This window comes from Falco punctatus (assembly GCF_963210335.1).
Source record: "Falco punctatus genome assembly, chromosome: 1".
Lineage (NCBI taxonomy): Eukaryota > Metazoa > Chordata > Aves > Falconiformes > Falconidae > Falco > Falco punctatus.
In genome coordinates, this window is record NC_137580.1 from 83,868,483 (window position 1) to 83,886,568 (window position 18,086).

At 36.0% G+C, this 18,086-nt stretch overlaps 1 protein-coding gene across 1 annotated transcript in view; it reads right to left on the reverse strand.

Moving 5' to 3' along the window:
* The window catches only part of RIMBP2 (RIMS binding protein 2), a 158,265-nt gene that overhangs the window by 96,846 nt on the left and 43,333 nt on the right, over window positions 1-18,086 (reverse strand). The gene's annotated exons all lie outside the window — the stretch shown is intronic.

Sequence of the window (18,086 nt, forward strand, 5' to 3'; positions counted from 1 at the left end):
TAGTGCTGCTAGTTAACATCACTTCCTGGAAGTTGTTAGTCAGTGCTTTCTCACTGAACTTGTGACAACATTCCTCCTTACAAACCTAATGTGAATATGACTTTTCCACAGCTATATGAACTCACATCCATGATTTTACAAAACTTTGGAGCAAGTCCAGTGGCAGTCTGCATGTTGACTCTGGAACTGATGTCAAGGTGCTTGGAGAATGTTTGTACTATGGGAAATCCAGGATTAAAGTGCTAACCTTAGTATGGGTGGTATTGCAGCCTGCTGTCTTGTTCAGTTCTTTGAACCAAGCAACTGTAGTAAATATGCAGCACTGTGAGGCATAAAGGTTTTAGTGAAGAACCTGTTGCAATAGCTAAGGGTTTCTATTTGGAACATGTCTTAACTCGATGTTTCTGGGGCGCAGACATTATAAGGGACAGTAATGCCAGACAGTGATGTAACAGACAAGCAGTAAGAAGCATTGATATTCCATATTGTACTCTTCATACAGTGATTTCAAGGAAATATAAGATTACATACCTAAGGCTCACACAAGGCCAGCCTACAACTAAACTACATGAAGAAATGCTTAGCCATACAAAACACCAGTGTACTCATGAAATACTAATGGTTTTTTAGGGTATTTATATGTGATTGTATTTTATATGTATTTTTTATGCATTTTATATGTATTCCTTTAATCTGACCTGTTGCTTGGAATCTCATACATCTGGATTCATGAAAGGAAAGAGTTCCTTCAGAGTAGTCCACAGCACGGTGTTTATGGAACTCATCAGGGATCATAATTTATATTTTCACTCCAAAACCTCAGCTGAATTCCCAAATTGACAAAATAAGTTGTTTAATTTCTACAGGATTTCTAAGACAGGAGAAAGCTTTGTTTAATGCTGCTTTGGTAGTGTACAAAATCTAGGAGGCATCCATTATTCAGTCAGCCAGCCTATAAAACTTACATGACTTTTAACACACTTTTAATTGCTTTTAATTATTAACATTTACACTGCTCTCAAAATGATGAAGTATCTCAGCTGGAGACATGGTTAAATTTTTAATATCATGGTAAAGCAAAGCAAAAAATAACTGTGGATTTTAAACATACACAATGTTACATGCACATGTTTTTAAAGATCTGTTACCTACATAAATGTGTATAAAATTCTCTCCATATATAAAAAAAATATAAACATAAAAATATACCTATATGTTTTCATGTTTGTATACTTAATGAAATCTCATGATCATGCTGTTCAGAAGGTAAAAAAAAAAAAAAAAATTAAGTTCAGAAAGGTGTTTGGTACCACAAGCTTGAACAAAAACGACTGCACAGACCCCTAAAAAAACTTATCTTACCATATCTTTAATTTGTGGAATTTTGTTAGTTAGGAGAATGCTGAGGTTACTACAGAGTGGTGTAAGAGGCCTTCTCACTACATATTTTACAGTTCTAATGGAAAGCACTCATGAAAAGAAGAAAACCAAACCTCACATGAAGTGACTTATTTTATTCATGTATGAAGCCAGCTATCAAGAACCTTGTCTGAAAGCATTTCTCCAAACAGCTAGTTTGCTGCTTTTTTATTTTTTTAACTACCCCATCACATGTCAAATACCTTGCAATTCTACAATTGTCACTACAGATCATTAAATACAACAGTCATTGTCCCAAACGGATAAGCTCTATTTATGTTATCTCCTTGTCTGCCTCTGTCTCTCTCTTAGGACTTTTTCCCAACTTGCATTTTAACAACTTACCCAACTTTATATGCTAAATCTTCAAATTAATTCTACCCTTGTTCTAGGTTTATTAACCTTAGAAAGCAGAGGTAGGTTAAACATAGCAACATTACTTTTTCTTGAGCTACAGTTCTTTCTCTTATGATTTTTGCCAGAAAACTGGAATTTTCCTGGTGGTGTCACTATGGAATATTTTCCATTTTACGTGACCTGCTCATTTCAGATAAAGTTTATAAACACGTTTGCTGCCAAGAAAACCTTTTACCTTCTGAAGTTTCCAAACATCTGTTTTCAAAAGCTCAGCTCAGCTCTGTCTGCAATGTTAACCACAAAAGAGTAAACTGAGCCACAACACTACTAAGGCTTGATGTAGTGTGAACTAACTTTAGAATAGAATTAAAGAATAACCATTATAATGTTTATTAACAACTGTAACAATTGTAGATATCATGTACCGCCACATGTTACTCATCGACCTTCGGTGTGTGTTCTGTTATCCTTTGTTAGACATCCGCCTATCTGCTGACCTTCTATGTTAAAACTTTAGCAGAACACTCCAGCAGGAGAGGACAGATAAGGGTAAAAGAAACAATTAAGCAAGAAAAGCAGATGGCCAGCAAGGGCATAAATTACCTCAGACCGATAAGAACACTGCAAATGTGCAAGACGATCACATAACAAGCAAGAGGTGAAAAGTACACCATGAGGAAGACCTACGGCCTTCCTCCTAGAGACCACTGCCCACATCTTGGAGACCCCTGCCCACAATTCTTGGAAGAATTTGCGCAAGCGCGAAGGACTGATAAGCTAATTAACATATGAAGCGAGGGTAGGCGGGATTAGATAATGAATATGTATAGATATTAGTTGAATAATCATTATTTCATTGTATAAATATGGAATGATTAGCTACCTTAAACATGCACGTTTGGTGGAAGGATCCCCCCATGCATCCAGCGCTGCCAATAAAGGATACTTGGTCACTAAGAAATTTTGACTACGTTCTTTAAATCAGGCTAATGCCATTAGGTTGCCAAGAGACACCTTGAGTATAATTCAGGCTGACCCATAACTAAAGACAGCCAGCCAGAAATGCTGTTAAATATCCCCACAGGCTTCTTGTTCCTTTTTTCTAGAAAATTATTCACACAATTACAAAATAATTGAAATACTTTTAAGAGTACTAGAAAACAATGAAGGCAGGCAGCTCCCTCGACTATTCAGATATGGACATACCCAGCTGCTCATGCTCAGTCCTTTCTCTAAGAATCTTTCCACCCCTAGTCACTCTCACACCATCCTCTCAAAAGGATGCGGCACGATTCTGGCCTCCCTCTTGCTATATCACTTTCCATTTGAGACCTGGATAAGCCTCAGTCCTCTGATAGGAATCTTAGGAGTATGCAAATGAAAGTCAGACTCCCTGTGAAAAACTTAAACCAGCTCAGAGAGCCAGAAGTACCCCTGAACTTTTAAGACATTAGAAAGTATTTATCATAGGCAAACAGTGTGGAGAAACTTACTTCTTTCTTCAACAGGAATTAGGAGGCATCTTTCCTTAACAAAGGAGTGAGTCTCATAATTGTCCAGCTTTCAGGATTTTAAGGAAATAGAAAAACTATGCAAGCAAAGTAGGAAAACTGAGTTTGTTTCAGAGGAATGGAAAGAGAATAGCATTAACACAGTGCTAGCAAACAAGGTTGTGGTTTCCTTCTGATACTTCTGAATAAAACCTGCAAACAGTACTTCTTCATTGAAATCCAAACAATAAAGAAACCCTTGTGTGACAACCAATGCACAACTCTATGTGTGTCAGAGATGATCAACCTGCTAAAATTATTTTCTGAAGTTGTAAAGTTGGGTCATAGCGGACTAATTATATAACAGAAATGCCCAGAATACAGCTTGCCACTATTGTTATTTTTCCTATATTTAGGTTTTTTTTAACTTTTCTACATTGATTTCAGACCAAGGTATTGCCAAATTTGCAAACTAGCTAATATTTTTTATATAGAGAAATAAGAACAGATTCTCTTATGAATAAATTTCTGTCAGCTTTCTTTATCTTTTGCTTACTCCCCACTTCACAGCCTTAGTTTGTATTTCAGAATCTGACGGGTGTAGGGTTTATTCCACTAAACCAAATTACAGGTATTAATTAATGGTGCTTCTTTTTTGCTAGCTCCTGCAAGCAGAAGGGTAGATAAAAATGTATTTACAGCAGAATTTAATTATCCATTTTCAAGCCACTGGTCTCCTGGCAAAAGTCTCCCAATGTAGTTCAGAATAGGACTCGGATTAAGAATTAATTTACTGTCAGCAATGATCTGCAATTTAATGGCTTAATCAAGTTTGCTATGAAATTGGTAGGAAGCTCTGGAGCCTAATATTGCCCCTGAGCGTGCTGCATCTAAAGACAGGTTTCAGAGATCCATAATGTAATCATCATCCAACAAATCCAAGATTTCTCTCATATAATCAGGAACTGCCTCTAGCAAGCTTACTACTGACATTACAAAGTTATAGCTCATGGGTTTGAAGTTCAGTGCATACATTTGACTGTCCTCTTCCAGCCAAATCTCCCAAATAAACTGTATTTGCATGAATACTAAGATTAGCATGTAAATACAGGCCAGCGTGACTAACACATTCTCTTTCCTTTTCAGATCATAATGCAAATATAGAAAACTTAATAAAAAAAAGACAAAAGGTTTTAACACATAAATGCTTCTTCTAGCTCTATTCAGAATTCTCCCTACAGTGAGCAGTACGATTACAGAGCTCTTCTACAGGAGCACAGCTGAAGATGGAAATAAGAGATTAAGACTTCGAAAACCACAGTTGAGATAAAATTAGCTATGAACTGAGCCTTTTTTTGTTAAAATTCTGAAATTTAAGGGATTTTGGTTAACTTTAAAAATAACCTCAAGCCACATTTTTTGATAGAAGCCAACTGATAGAATAATAAAAGTCTAAGTGCTGAAACAGAAAATATTATGCCAGAAATAGGGTGATAAAAACTATTGAGCTTTCAAGGCCAGATAACGACCTCAGAGGCTCCAATCTTTCAAAAAAGCATGAAAAAGCTTCTCACATGGGGTGTTTAGCTGGGCTGAAATATTCCAAACTCTCTGCAAATTATCATTGGTTGTCAAAATATCCTGGGGGAAACTCCTAGAAGTGCTCTGAACATCATACCATTACAGCAGCTTACCTATTTTATTACTTTTTCCCTGCTAAGATTATGAATCATCCTTATGTCTCCATTCTGTCACCTATCCATATTTACATCACATCTGCCACAATGCTACTAGTACATCCAAATGCTTCTTTTTGCAGCGCTGACGGCTTTCCCCTCCCCTCCTTTTAAGAGGAATAAAACCTCAAAGCTTTTCCCCTTCATTTATTCTCAAAACAGAGTAATACAGACTATCTCTAAAGTACCTATGTTATATTACATCTATATATATATACATATATATAGATATATAATATTTACTAATATATATTACATCACTATGTGGAATGATAATTTATATATTGAATTTAAGAAACATGGATGCAGAAGTTTTGGGGTTTTACCTCCTAAACATGAAAATGAACATTAATAAAGTCAGGATTGTACAGACAGGACCATTATGTAGTCCTACACCTTCACAAAAGGCTGTGCATTTCACTGTGTGCACATGTGGTAGAAGAGTACACCCCTTATTTATGTTTAAATAAACGGGTTAAAATTATGAAACTTACGTGTAAAGAACTAGTAAAGTCTAAAAAATACCAATCTTAAGGTCACTGAATCACTTGTATCAAGAAAAATCTTAGTTACTAGCAAACTCTTGTAGCAGTATTTAGGATAATGAATATGCTAGTGTCAGAAATCAAGCATGCACCAAATGTGAAACAATCAGAATTCTGAAACACCAAGTCAACCCCCCCCAAATAACCAAAATGCACAGACATAATGAACTACATATTAAACGTAATACTGTGCATTGATGTTTGAGTAGTGACTGCTTGTATCATGTAATTGTTTAAATACAAAAGGTAAGCTAAAGAGATGAAGAACACATCTCCATAAAGAAAAGAAAAGGCAGTCTTAAATTATAACTTGTCATTCCTGTAGTAAGTATTTCTCAATTGAGTTTACATACAACATATAAATTGACAGTAAGTCCTTTAATAAGCATGTTGAGAGTACTGCAACATGGAGTCAGACATCCAGAAACATCTCACTAAGCATTTGACCATTCTAAATTCTAAAGCATTTCTCCATTCTAAAAGGAGAAAGTTATGAGAAAATTACTGTCTGCATCTTAATTAAAAAGGCTGAATAGGTTTTAATTGTAAGACTGGGCTTTAATCCTCTACCCTCCCATCCACTCAACTGAGTTATCAGCTAATAATTCCCTTAACATCTGTATAGATCACTGAACTGCTGATACATCATTTTCTTAACAAATGCATTGTTCCTCTATGGTCTGCAACACTGCTTTGTTTAGTCATCTGCAACAACACATTTCTCATACTTTGAAAACTTCTTCAGAAGCACGAAACTTCTTTTTTACTCTAGTACTAGAGGGTTCCTGCACATTCTGGTTTAAATTCTGTAGGTCACGTATTACAAGGATATGTTATGAAAAAATATGGCTTTTGTTCTCTGACCTTTAAGCATGGGCTTGCTTCCAAAGATGGCTGAGAACACAGTTGTTAAACTTCAGCATCTTAACAAGGAAGTGATACTTAATGAGAAAATCAGAATGTTCATTCATTAAAAATATGCAAAAATCTCTTTTATAGCGTTGTATCTTTCCTCTGTCAACACAGCGTATGTGCTTGGATGGTTATGCTCATTCAGAAACTGCAAATTACCAGAGCACGTGCCAATCTTGGAGCACACAGCAATGATGGCAATGACAATTCTGGTGGGTTCCAGCTGTTAAGAGTTGTTCTAATAATCATCTTGCTGCCCACTGCAATACTGTTTATGATTATGGCAGTGAGCTGAAAACAGCTGCTCCTACTTTCTGAACATCCCTGTCTCATCCCAGACAGCATTTAATGGAACTAGTGGGCCTAAAAATTCATGCCATACATCATGACTTCAGTGCATGACCTAATGCTGGTTTCTTCACTTCGTATCAGCAGCCTGGTTTGTTTCTCTTCTCTCCACAACAGTATGCCTAGAATTACATGCATGCTGTATTTCCACGGGTGATTTTTTTGATCCTACTCCAACAGGAAAATAGATGTTTTCAAACCTTAAGTTTTTCTGGACCTTGATCTAAATTTTTAAACTGTCAACTATTTAAACATAATTTACATTCTCTCAAAGTTACACCATGCTGGATTGCCTTTCAAAATGAGAGAGTGGTAGGCATAACACTTTGCTTTGTTTCTTTCTGTGCAATCATCTCCAAATTTACACACTGAATTCCTTCCTCAACAGCTGCAGAGGGCTAACTGCTAAAAGCAGGTAACAGCAAAGCCTGCCACCATCTCAAGTGGGAAGCTAGACTGCAAACCATCAAAATACCAAAACAGCATACTTGTCCCAACTTCTTCATGTTATTTTGGTATACTTAAAAAAACACCACCACATAACTCATTAATTATAACCTTTCAAAAGTGTTTTCCTTTCCCCCAAATTGTTAAAATTTAATAGAACTGCAGCCAAAGATCTCATAAAACTATTTTTAGCCTTTGTCATGCAGAGAACATCAAGAAGAGTCTCATCTTTCTATTAATGCAAATGTATTTAAGCAGTCAGTACAGGAAATTTTAAAATATGCTAATCACTATCCCTCTGGACTCCAGTCTCTAATGTCTTTGCTGATGCTGATATCATAGATATAGATGTGATGTCATATCATAAGTAAAGGGAACACCATCATGTAAAGTGTCGATAGGTATCACAACTCCATAAAGTGACAGCCGTATGTCTATTTTTTGCCACATTTATGTATTTCATAAATTTCCACATTCAACATCCTTTTAATATAGAATATTCTTATTTTCTGGTGTCTGAGCTGAACTGCCACAGTATGTTACAAATGGAAATGCTTTTAATAATCACATGCACTCATTTTTCTTTTTAAAGTGATTCAGTGCTGATGAAAGGCACCAGATTGACGGCCTTGCGGATTGGAGTTCCCTGTTAATCCACAACGAAAACAAGGCACTGCCAGGAGAGTAGCTGGGCCAGCTTCCCTCTAGTACTTCTCCACTTAAATCTGTAAGAGAAAAAACCCACCCAAACATATATATCACATCTCTTAAGTCACAGTATGACTCTGCCTGCTCATATCCTTGGCTTTGAGTCTTATTTTTACTAGCAGAGAAAGTAATCAAAGAAAGCAATGCATTTCTGTGATTGGACTACTGCCCACAAGTTGCTTTAGCACACATGTAAATCCAGCAGCACACATCACTTTTAGGCCAGCAAATGGATCCTCACCGTATAGTTAAAAAACTATATGAATTTTATCTAATAAAGTATTGAGGTGAAGTTACTGGGTCTTGGCTTCAGCACTCCTTTTCTGAAAGCAAGTGGTTCTTGTCTACTGGGTGTCCCATCAGGAATAACAGATACTTTCTTCAGCAGTTGCTATAAGGGAAAACCTACCTAAAACAGATGTATGTAACCCAATTTTGCCATTATTATTTACGAAAATGAGTATGTATTTTATTAACAATGTAGCCAAAATACTGAAAGTATTATTTTGGATTTTACTTATCTACCATATGGAGTATAGTAGCAAGAGTCACATCTGAAAGACAAGGCCTAGACCTAGACACTTGTCCAAACCACCTGTTAACTCCTAATCTATAAAACTGAACTAGAAATGTGAAGAATAAAGATCCTTCTTTAATGACACACAAATATGTCAGCAATTAGGGCAGAATATGCTAGTGTATAAATAAATAAACAAAAAACCCCACAGGATTTTGAAATACCAAAAACAGCTCAGCCAGAACACTTAGAACAGAGCTACATGGCTTGGTCATATGGCTACATGAACATAACCGAGTGATTTGGCCAGAAACAGCAGCATTTCATTGTGCAATGATAGCTGTGAATCTGACAGGTTCCTCACACACCCTCCCACCATATTCAACTAAAATTCTGCCTGCCCACAAGTAACTAGGGAACTGTTAGTAAAGAGGTAACGGACCACCCCCTTCTTAATAGATATATAATTATATAGCTGTTTTCTTATTTCAATAAAGTTTCACAGATAATATCAGCCTTGGATTTTTGTAAAGATCAAATCCCATTGAAATGAATTCTCTAGTCTTCTTTGGAAGCATAGGTTATGTCTAGAACTGCATTTTATCTTCTGTTAACTGTAATGATACAGCTGTTAAGAATACATTTCAAATGTTTGCATTCACTTTTTCTCCAGGTGAAGAGAGAATTTTGTTTCTGGAACTTCAACTATTAGAAATTACCTGCAAATCTTCATAGCAACTACACAAAATATGCCACCTACTGCTAAAGAAGGAACCAGGAAGTTTTAAAATATGTTCATGAGTAATCTTAATGTAGTGTGCTTTGCTTTGAATCGTATTCTGTTCCTTTATGACTACATTTCACATGTTATGAGTTTTAAAAACCCACACAGGGAAAGAGTTAAATTATATTTGCCTTGCTGAAAAGAATAGTCTCAATTACATCTTTGAGACCATGTACTCAAGCCAAGATACTTTTGGCTCTATATGAGCATATTTTTAAAACGTGTTGCTAATTATTTATATAGCTCATTATCTGCTTGCTACTCTGAGCACGACTCATTTCCCTCATCCACCCAATGCCTCTCAGGTAACAAAGAACTAATTGAAAATACTACTTTTTTAAGAAGAGAATAATTATCCAGTGAAGCCACTCTGGAGGAACATTCAGTGAAATCCAAAAATGAGATCTCACTGTCATTAGATTTGAGAAGCAAAGCACTTACATTGCAACTTTCCCCCAAATACAGAAAATCACCTATCAAAGTTTCTTCAAGGGCAATGCAGGTACTTTACAGACAGCTGTGTGCATAAGGAAAGAGTAAGAGAAAACATCCCAACTAATGATTACTTCAAAACTGTTTATTTTAAGCAACATAGTATACTTCTGGTCCTCCGAAATAAAATAAGCTATACCAAGGTCCCACATGATGGACCAATAACAGTACATACTCCCCAAGGAGAGAAAAAGTTGCTATTTATATAGAACATGCTGCTAAATGTTACTCAGCCTGCAGTCCAGAATATAGCTGGTGGTTGCCTCTCTCCCAGCATGATAAAAAATGGTAAGACTGATGGGCACACTTCCACACTTGTTAGCCAGTCTTTACACAGCATAGCTACTGTTAGAATGTATTTACACAGGTTAGCTACAACTATACAAGCCATTTGAGAGCCCTGTTCTACAAAATCTTATGCTTATTGAAGTACATTGTAAGCTGTCTGCATTATCAGTGGAGGAGCTTGTGCCAATTACTTACATCGGTAAATAACTTTCACACATCTCACTATTTAACAGCAATCTTGCATGCTGCCAGTGCGCAATGAATATTTTCAAGTGTCTGAAGACACTCAGAGCTTCATACACACAACCTTAATCAATTAAAAAAAGAACTGGAATGCTTCTTGGAGGGCAGGATCACAACTGCTGCTTCAAATCAGAGATGCAGTCTCAAAACCATTTAAACAGACAAGCAGAAGTTTCCATGACTTTAGTAAACTGGTCTTGTCCAACTCCCAAATTCATTTATTCTCATCATGGTACTTCATGCTGAGAAAGAGAAAGTCACTTGCACTATTTCCTGGTATAAAGTGAATGTTCCAAGTTGCAGGAATATTTGCTGAAGGAACAATGCTGAGGTCTACAGTCCTACCAATTTTAACTTCAGGTCAATTTACTATAAGAATTAAAAAATCTGGGCCTGTAATTATGTAGTTTTATCTAAACACAAACATTCTGCATGACTTACCTTGTCAGTTTTAAACTCCTCATAGGACCTTTTTTTTAAAAAAAAAAAATCAACATTTGCCAGTAAAGTGCCTTTTGCATTTGGAATCTGTACTAAGCTCCCCATAGATACAAATACAGAATCTGTGCATATAAAATATGCATGAGTGCTAAGCACAGGTTTAGACATGAATTTGTAAACTTCAATACACACTAATATGTTCCTGTTCACACATCTCAGGTTTTCTGGTTATGTTTGATGAAAGATGACAGCTCAGAAATACAGTTTTATACATCTTTTTGACATTCAGTATGCTTTTCCCCAATACGTCTTTTATCTCTGATGTACATCACCAAGCCATGGGCTCATCATAGGCTCTAATATCCATATTCAGAAAGGGATTTCATTTAAAATACCTTTCTCCCAGGTGTGCTGCCTTGAAAAAGTGCTATACACTTTGTACAGCATTTATATGAACTGGATTTTTGATCCAGCACTTCTGGTGGTTTTTAGCCAGAGAAAAGCAAGTCTGCTAGCTTTGAGCAGCCTTCTTGCTGCAGATCTAATCACTAGTACTTCTCTAGGAAACAGAGTGAAAAGTTTGTTCAAATAATGATCTAGTCTACATATATATGCTGATAGAGAAAAAATTGAGTATTCACACAGACAAGGCTGTATCTTGCTTGCAATACTCATATTACTAGCCTTGCTGACTTCCATGGTACTACTGGTTATCAGAATTTGGCCTGTATTAAGCGGAAAAAATTTAACACTAACATTAGCAAAAAGACTTGCAGATATTTAGAAATGGAATACAGACTCTTTTGGCTTTAGGTCATCAGTTTTAACGGAACAGAGATCCTTTTGCCACCTATTTGTCACTCATTAGAGTAATGATTGCAATCTTCAGCCATACAAAGGCTACTGAAGAGTATCTCAGCAATGCATTGAAGGACTCAGTGTAGTTCAGTTTGAGAACCATACGACAACTAAAAGTTTAAGAACCACTTGTTTCATAACATAAAACACAGCAGCAAAATTAGTACTAAATTGTTAGTTTTTTGGAAGCCTCAGCAGAAAGTCTAAGATAGCTCTAGATCTGAATACGAACCAAACAACCAACCAAGGTATTTCTGCTGTTCCTATGGGAGGAAGCTTTGATATGCACTAGCATTCCATCATCCAGTTTTCATGTAATACCTATTTGAAGTTAAAATAAAAATTCTCATGCATCCTATAAAGAGAGTCATTCAGTCCCCTAAATTATTTGTAAATTACATCTCAAGCCACATTCAGAGAACCATCATCTAGTTCACCTCTAAATTCAGTAGTAACACCACTGAGCCTAAAGATTTTAGTACAGGGTTTAAGTTTAAGGCTTATGTTTTTTAAATCACCAAAAGTTTGTGTCCAACCTATTTACTGGACAAGAAACCTTCCAAGTGAGTTTACTACAAAAGTCTGCAGTCTTGATTCATTAGCACAAAAGTTAATTAAATCATTCTCTCCTCAGACATACTATTTTGTCTTAAAGATGATTAAACAAGAGGTAAATGCAATTAGGATAGGAAAAAGCATAAGCAAAATATTAATCTTATCATGTGTTTCAGAAAAAATGAAGTAATAAATTACCTTGCACCATAAGCCTTTTGTTTTTCTGCAACTGATAATGCATTAAGATTCTTTAGCTTTCTTGTTTAATACAAGTATTACATTTGTTGAGGCAATTTAGAAAGAAACTGGGACTGTGACAACAGACAGTACATTTAGGAGAAAAATAATATATACAGCTAGGCTTACGCAGATGGCGTCCCTTCAGGACAGCAACGAACAGAACACTGGGTAGTGAGATTTATGAAAATATAGACTACATGCATAAACACAAAATCATTATTATTTTTTTTTAAATATATATACACACACAGAGTCTCTTAAACAGAATCCAAACTCATATTCCAGGTTCAAAAAATAATTGTTTTAGAGGAGGTGGAACCTCTGAAGTTCAGTTTGCATCACTGGCTGTTTGTTGGCTGGATGCATTTACATGACAGAGTACAAAATGCAAAAAGAAAGAACGCCCTTTAAGCACCACCTGGGAATAAGAAAATCTGCATTCAGTTCCTGAATTTATCTTTGACTTTCCTTAGATATTAATTAGCTCAGTTATAGAGGAATAGAGATAAGAATGTTTCATTGCTCTTGCTTGTTTAGACCGGATTCACTGCTCAGTTATCTCAGTTATACTGAGATCATTTTGGGATGTCTCTTAAATCTGCAGTCACAAAACCCAAAAGCCTAGGTTTTTATTGTAAGACTACAAGGTTTCAGTATACCATATACAATAAGGGTTATCAGAATGCCTTACATTTGAATTTTATAATCCAGCAGGATTAATGGATATATTTTGAGAGAAATCACAACTACAGACATGTAACACTTGAATAATACATAGCATATTTTTTCCAGAATCATAACAAGCCAGCATTACATCCAGCACAGGCAAAATTGCCCTCAGCTGGCTAAAGGCCTGACTCAGCTATGCTCTTTTGAATGTCTGAGCATGCCCCACTTCTCCAGAGCTCCCTTAACAGCCACCATCACGTGTGTAAACCAGTCAGCTCCAGGTAGCAGCAGCAACAAAGCTTGAGAGTATCTGCTCCTAGCTGGTGCCCCTCCTGACCTATCCTGACCATGGCTCTGATCAGTCCACCGAAAAGAAAAAAAAAGATGGAAACTATGTTACAAAACTGTTTTTATTAAAAGGTCATATTTGAATCAAAAATCTTTGAGGGAGTAAGAAAATTATGTTCTAAGAAAGAAAGAAAGAAAAGAAGCCTGCTTTCATGGCTACTGATTTAATTCAATCTCATACTGGACATGCCTCATTGTTTGGGCCTTTAAGTATCTTTATTATTATTACTATTGTTATTATTATTGTTATTACTATTTATTAACATTACTATTATAATTATTACTGCTTTCTCTCTTTCAGGAATGTAACAACCAGCATAAACTCTGATTAGGAAAGAGTGTTTTTAAAAACACATTAAGATTTATTCTTGATAGAAGTTCTCTTCATAGCCTGCAGATAGAAAAAGCTTTTATTATACTGGCACTGTGTCAACAAAGTCACAGAACAGAATTCTACATTTGCACAGGCAATAATTAATCTAGAAAGTATCACTAGAAATGGAAGGTTGTATAAGTCATTCTGTTGATATGGAAAACTGAGGATTGAATGTTAAAAGGAAATAAACTATTAAAATACCTCATTGGCACTCAGTGCTGTATGTTTAAAAATGCTCACGAGACCCAAAATATTAAAAATTCAAATAAACTGTGATTAACTTCAGCATTTATCAAAATCCAGATACTGGTTTTGACCATGGATATTGTTGTTTTCATTGCTAGCAATTTCACACATGTACAGGGCACAGGAAATACAGGTAACCTTAAAAAGTTCCTTTCATAGAGCCAGCTATCTAGGCTAAACACCAACCATATGTCAAGCATTCCTATTTATGATTATTACACTAATATCCAGCCTCTCTGTTCTGCCAGCATTAAGGAACATAAACCATCTTCAAATAGCAAGCAAGACTCAAAATATTTACAAATAAAAAAAAAAATTGTTTCCTTCAGTCCAGTTTTTGCCTATTATAAACATATAGTGCTTTGACCTCAGTAAACAATTAACCTAAGTGAATCTTCGGGAAGTATGACAGAATCTTGCTTTGCACAAAGGTATAAAGGCTTAAATGGAGTACAGTGTGCATTTCAGAGAAAACTATGTATCACAAAAGACTAACGTAATCACAGTTTTTCCATCACGAACATGAGATGGATGGCTGTATCTCAGCAAACTGCTGTTGTTATAGAAACTGCTGACACGTTGCTACTGTGGTGAAACTGGCATTATACTCACACTAATGTCCTTTTTATCAACCTCAATTCAAAATTCAGAGCACTTTAATTTACAATCAGGTAGCTGTACGTCATTCTCTGCAGCTGCAGGCAGTGTCAAATGCTGCTGTTGCATGGTAACTAACAGGTAACTGGTGCAAGTCTGTTATATTTACGTACACAGAAAGCTAATGACAGAAGGCAAAGAGAACATTTATCTGTAGAATAAAAAATTTGGTCTCTGTTTACTAAAATACAGGATTTTCCTCTGGCAGTGAAACCACGGCTGAAACGTACAGTACCAGCACGAAAAATTGCACTTATTTCTTCTGATCCTGAGTGTGAAAGATAAAAGTTACTGTTACTGATACAGCTACAGCAATTCATTAAAAATTAAAGAGGAGTGAACAGTTAACTTAAAATTTTGCCCCAAAGTACTGTAACTACATTATGAAAGAAACATTATTTAATATTTTGTTAAGAAAATTTAATCTTGGCCTCAGAGTATGTAGTGCTCTCACTATCCATACTACAATACTATGTAAACAATAGTGTTTTAAATAGAGGCGGTTTGGGTGTACAAAGTTTACCCTTTATCCCGAAGGCTGCTACTGCCCAGCAACCATGTAGATTTCTTGTGTTCCCTTTAAACAGTGACATATTGAGCAGTGAGAATAGATTCTGAATGGACTTAAAGATACAGTCTATGCCAGACTGAAAGAAATTGCTGCAAATAATCATTTATTTTGTTCTGAAGACCCTAATCCAAACCATTGCTTTTTGGTTTACAGCATGACTTTAAAAGCATGAATCATTTGTGTGAATGAAATTAACAGCAAAAGTCCCACTAATTTCAGTGGCATCCAGTTTTTGCCTCAAGTTGGACTTCTGTAAGTGTACTGGGTCTGGGTCTACAAACAACTACCTAACTTCTCAAACGCCTTCTGTTAAGGGAACTTCCACACACAACATTAGAAGACTGACTTTTTTTTTTTACCAGAAAAGTCTTTCACCAGACCTTAACATTCAGTTCACGTTACAGCTATGTAATTATTCTTTTCAGAAGCAGAGATGCAAAGAAGGTATGAACAGACAATTCAAAATATCTCATTTATGCACTTTTCTCTTGTAATATTAAATATTATTACTTTTGATGCAATCAAAGTCATACCCTTCAAATGGATAAATCCAGCACCAAGTTTAGAACCTCAAGCTTCAAATATCAGGCTCTTAAAGCAAAGCTATAAGCTTTTAACTTTCAGTTCAATAAGGTACAATGTAAGAATAGTGAGAACATCAGATTTTAAAAAGGTGTCCTTTTATTAATTTTCTTTAAATTATTCTGTTAGTTACTCGTTGCAGAGTGCTTTGAAGATGAAGATCAAAGGTGATATATGAACTACTATTTATAACTCAGTCACCAAGAAGCGTGGATCAAGTAATTGAACAACAGATATGCTCCTCAGAACTCATTATCATTGGAAAGTAAATCACAGTATCTTATCTTTCGTAACAGCTGTCAGTCCTGAAGGGTCTAAAAGGCTTACAGTATGCACATGTTCTTCACACAGATATAGATGTACATGCTTTTAGGCTGGCACAATACTTCATTTTTAAAATGGAAGGGTATACCGTAGTAGCAAATATTCATATATGCAGGCCCAATTATAGGATCAGGTCTTGTTTAAATACAACTATGACTTCAATTGTGGAATAATGAATTGCAATCAACTCTGTGGAGTGCAGAAACTACATTAACAGCTGTAAAGCATGCTTAATAGAATAAACCTTTAGTAGCAACTCCTCTGCCCCTTATACATTAAAAAGAATACAGTTTATTCTCTATAGAATTTAAGAGCATTATGTACAATCATAAAGATAGTCCACAGAAGGATACCATGCTACACTAAACATGATGTTAGTATTTCCCGTTGTATACTTTCAAGAATCTATTGTTTGAACTCACTGTAAATGTACTGGGGCCATTTTGTAAGGACAGGTACATACAATCAATAATCATAAAAAAGGAAAATTTATGCATGGAAGAAAGCATTTGTATTTATATAATCATAGGATAATCTAGGCTGGAAGACTCTGGAGATTCCCTAGTCTAACTTCCTACTCAAAGCAGGGCCAGCTTCAGAGCTGGATCAGTTTGTTCAGGGCTTTCACCAGTTGAGGTTTTCATCTCTCCAAGGAAGAAGACTCCACAACCCCTCTGCAAAATGACCATTCTCTTTACAAAGATTTCCTCCTCAACACCCATAGATCTAACAAGAATTTCCCTTGCTAGAGCCTGTCTCTTGTGCTTTCACTCTGCATCTCTACGAAGAGTTTGGCTCTATCTTCTCTATAGTTGCCCATTAGGAATCAGGCTTCCTGAAGAGTAATATACTCACTGTATCATCCCTGAACACATGACCCTCTGTTTTTGAACAGTACCACCACAATAAACATATTTCCTAAAATAAAGAGTAACTCAATACCAGTAAAATCACCTGTATCTTTGACAAGGAGAACGCAGAGCACTGGCTACCAATGTTGGGACATAAACATTCAGGGAGCACATTTCAGCTTTGAGGTTTTGTTTTGTAAACTGAATTTTAAAAAGTATAATTGTTTTAGCACTGGAGGGTAATGTTATTCTATCTCATTTGAAAATAATATTTCTCAGTAGAACAGCAGTAGGTTAAGAAACAAAGCCCTGAAGTTTATATCTAAATGAAATCTCTGAAACTTGTAGCTTACTCTGAGTTCAGATTTACCTGAAACAAACAACAGTAATGCTTACTCCATCTTGAACTGGAAGGTCTAAACACAATTTCAGATGCTTTACTCTTGAATAAAGAAAGAATAAAATTTTAACACAATTTGGTTCAGCTGTTAGCAAAACCCCCACTGCTTACAGATGATAGATGTTTCCTTGCCAAGTCACAAAGTTTTGACATTTCTTTACATTCAGAAGCAATGGTTCTTTCTACTAACACTATATCATAAACAAGTAAAGGCAATGTAGAGCTCCAAACTTATCAATATTATTTGCTTCACTATCATTACTGAATCAAGTCAGTGAGTTGTGGTTTTTTCAGTGTTTCTCAAATGACAGATAAAATATAGACAGTATCTGCAATTCTGGAAGTTCGTACAAGGATTGTCGTGTCCCGGTATGATTATGCACTGTTAAGTGCTAGGATTTGATTCTGCTAGCAGTAGCATGAGACCAGTCAGCTGCCCATTGCTCACTCCCCATAGCCATGCTACACTTTCCAAATGTGCCATTACAACTCCTCAAGCAGCTGTAGAAGGAACTACATGAGGAACTGATCTGTACTAAAAAAAAAACACTGGGGTGGGGCAGGGGAAGAAGTAGCTTGATTAAGTGGGCACTTCTATGAAAAGGACAACTGTGAAATTATGGCTTAAGCTATCCTGGGCAACTAAGAAGGTTTTTAGAGGATAACCCCATACACAGTAGAT